We start from the raw sequence: 3,327 nt of genomic DNA, 5'->3' as shown, positions 1-3,327 counted from the left end.
TCTAAAACAATCATATCATATGAATTAAACCACATATGGAAATGTAACACATGGATACCAAGCAGGATATACTAAAAAATGCAGGATTGCTTAACATCCAAAAATAGTTCATGTAAAATATCCTATTTTCAGAAAAATAGGAGAAAAACATATGATTATTTACAGTATATGTAAAAAAAGCATTTATTCACATTCAACAATTAGTCATAACTAACTCTTAGCATATGTAAAAGAAGGCAGCTTCCTTAATCGGATTAAGTTTGTCTAAAATGAAATTATAGCAAACTACATAAGGAATACAGGATCACTGAAACCTTTTCCCTGGAATCAGAACCAGACACGCTGTGTTCATGAGGTGTGATCGGGACAACAAAAGAAGAAAAGAAAGGTGTAAGAACCAACATTTAAGCAATATAGCTGTTGTTATACGTGGCTGACACTAAGTACATAAATATTTAAGTACGTAAGTACATAACTACATGTACATAAATACATGAAAAACCCACCACAATCCAAAAATGACGACTATGACTATGTGAATTAAGCCAGGTAACACGATACAAAATCAATCTATAAAATCAATTAGTTTCTTATTTACCAGCAAGAAAGAAATGTGAAATAAAATTAAGGTACAATGACCAGACTAAGAAACAACTATCTACACTAGAAATGACCCCATAAAGGATTAATTTATAGAATACTTTTTTAAATTCTTCAAATCAACCTAAGAACACAAATGACTCAACAGAAAAGCCAGCACTGAAAAAGAAGACAAAGACGCAAAGGCCAATAAATATTCACAAAACCTCACTTCACTAACTTATTTCCAGTTCCAGATGACAGGAGGCCCTCAGGGACTCATGAGGCAGGACCACAGGGAGGTGACAGGGCCAGCAGCAGGAGGGGGGGCCTCTGCCTTGGCCCGAGTGGGGCCACAGCTCCAGGCGGGCTACGGGGGCCGGGAAGCCTGAGCAGCCTGGCGCTCCTGGCCCCTGCACACGTTTCCCTCCCTCCACCCCGTTCCTCTCTCTCTCTCTCTCTCTCTCTCTCTCTCTCTCTCAGGCATAGGGTTAGGGTTAGGGTTAGGGTTAGGGTTAGGCATAGTGTTTATTGCGGCACTATTCACAATAGCAAAGACTTGGAACCAACCCAAATGTCCATCAATGATAGACTGGATTAAGAAAACATGGCACATATACACCATGGGATACTATGCAGCTATAAAAAAGGATGAGTTCATGTCCTTTATAGGGACATGGATGAAGCTGGAAATCATCATTCTCAGCAAACTATTGCAAGGACAAAAAACCAAACCCCACATGTTCTCTCTCATAGGTGGGAATTGAACAATGAGAACACTTGGACACAGGGTGGGGAACATCACACACTGGGGCCTGTTGTGGGGTGGGGGGAGGGGGGAGGGATAGCATTAGGAGATATACCTAATGTAAATGACTAGTTAATGGGTGCAGCACACCAACATGACACATATGTATGTATACATATGTAACAAACCTGCACGTTGTGCACATGTACCCTAGAACTTAAAGTATAAAAAAAAAGAAAAAAAGAACAGTGTCATCATCCAGGGCCCAGGTATGGAAGAACTGGTCTCGAAAACGTGCCCACAGGCCAGACCTGGACATCTTCATGTGGCGCTCTAGGGACAAAGTGGGCATCAGGCCAGGAGAGTTCCCTGGGAAGAGTCACAGCCTACACCCCATGGCCACTTCAGTCTCCCACTGGGCAGTGCCAGATCCTTTTGTGGCCACCCCGGGGGTCCAGATGTGCACAGAACGCTGTGGCTGGGGGTGCGGCCTGGGCAGGGAAGTGCTCACCACACTCCTGACTTTCATCTGGGTCATGTGAGGGATGGGCTCGGTATCACTGTGCCCTGCCCAGCCCACCTGGCCAGACCTCCCTCTGGGCCAGAACAGAGGATCATGAGGACAGTGTGAGGAAGCTGCCCTTAGGCTAGTCGGGGTTTGACCCCAGTGATCCCCAGGCCCCACTGGGCACACGTGGACTTACTCCTCTGAACCTTAAAGGCAGTGCTTGTTATCGGCATCAACATCTGTTCCCCTTCCAGCAAATACATGTCCCACAGGCGCAGGGTGAGCCCGAGACAGATCTGTGGGGAAAGTAGGCATGGGATGACCTGGCCCTTTCAGGCTGGGGCTGGTGGCTCGAGCTAGCCCGTTGGGGCTTCAGCAACCCTCCCCATGAGGGTCACCCGACCCCTCCAGGAGGCTGGGTCAGACAAGGTCTTGCAGCTTCTTATGGGGGGCACTCATTTCAGTGGAGAGAGGGGCTTCCCCAGGGGCCCCTGGACTTGAGGCTCCCCTGAGCCCTCCCAAGTCGGTCCTGGCCCAGTCTGTCCATGAGGCTGGGCCTGAGCCCCGCCCTCTGCCCCTGGGATGAGCCGTCTTGGGCAGAGGGTCCTGCTTGTGTGTCCTGTGGGGATCTGCCTGAGCCTCCTGTGGGCTGGAGGTGAGCCAGACCTCCGGCCTGGGGAAGCAGGACACTGCAGGGCAAGGAGGGTCCCTGAGCCAGGGTCTACCTGTGCCTTCTTACCCCATCATTCAGCACCCGGAGAAGCCAGCTGAACGAGGAACCCTGTGTGCATAGACCTTCCTTGTCCTGATGGGAGGAACAGAGGTGCTCAGGGCCCCCTGGGCTGCCCTAAAAACCTCCCTCTTCCAGGGCCCTCTGAAGATCCTTCCCCAAGTGCAGAACACTGGGCAGTATCAACTGTGAGTCCTGAGGTGCCAGCTCTCAGGCTGTCAGAAAAGCAGGAAGCCAAAGGCCCCTTGTCTTTCCTCTGGGATGGAAGTCAGCAGCAATTACTGATTCCACCTCCAGGTGGCCAGAGACATAAGTCACCTCCTTCTTGCTTTTGATGGCCCAGGTTGGATTGTACCCTGGTGGAGGCAGCTGGGGAGAGGTGTACCGGGTTCCCTTTCTGCTGATCACTCTGAGACTTCCTTCCTTTTTCCAGCATCAGCCACACAGCAAAGTCACTGTGAGGACTTCAGAACCTGCATCCAGAGTCTACTGGAAGGCTGCCCCACACCAAGGAAAGACCAGGGTCACTCTATTTAAATAATTTTTTTTTTGGCCATGCCAGGTGGCTCACGCCTATAATCCCAGCACCTTGAGAATGAGACCCTGTCTAAAAATAAAAACTTTAAAAAAAATTTTTGTATTTATTTTTGAATCAGGGTCTTTGTTGCTCAGGCTGGAGTACAGTGGTGTGATTGCAGCTCACTACAGTTTGAATGCCTAGGCTCAAGTGATTCTTCCACCTGAGCCTCCTGAGTAGCTAGG

The 3,327-nt window shown here is 48.8% G+C and overlaps 1 pseudogene across 1 annotated transcript; it reads right to left on the bottom strand.

The window, feature by feature from the left end:
* Positions 1 to 1,906: 1,906 nt before the first annotated feature.
* LOC116465648 (Putative TBC1 domain family member 29) lies at positions 1,907 to 2,921 on the bottom strand (annotated as a pseudogene). The gene is made up of 3 exons (XR_009212387.1): positions 2,848 to 2,921; positions 2,575 to 2,640; positions 1,907 to 2,131 (listed from the first exon to the last, which is right to left on the bottom strand). The product of XR_009212387.1 is annotated as a Putative TBC1 domain family member 29 (transcript).
* Positions 2,922 to 3,327: the final 406 nt, after the last annotated feature.

The sequence above is a fragment of the Hylobates moloch genome, unplaced genomic scaffold (assembly GCF_009828535.3).
Source record: "Hylobates moloch isolate HMO894 unplaced genomic scaffold, HMol_V3 SCAFFOLD_7611, whole genome shotgun sequence".
NCBI classification, from domain to species: Eukaryota; Metazoa; Chordata; class Mammalia; order Primates; family Hylobatidae; genus Hylobates; species Hylobates moloch.
The sequence above is the reverse complement of the archived record's forward strand: the minus strand, read 5'-3'. Positions and strand labels throughout refer to the sequence as shown.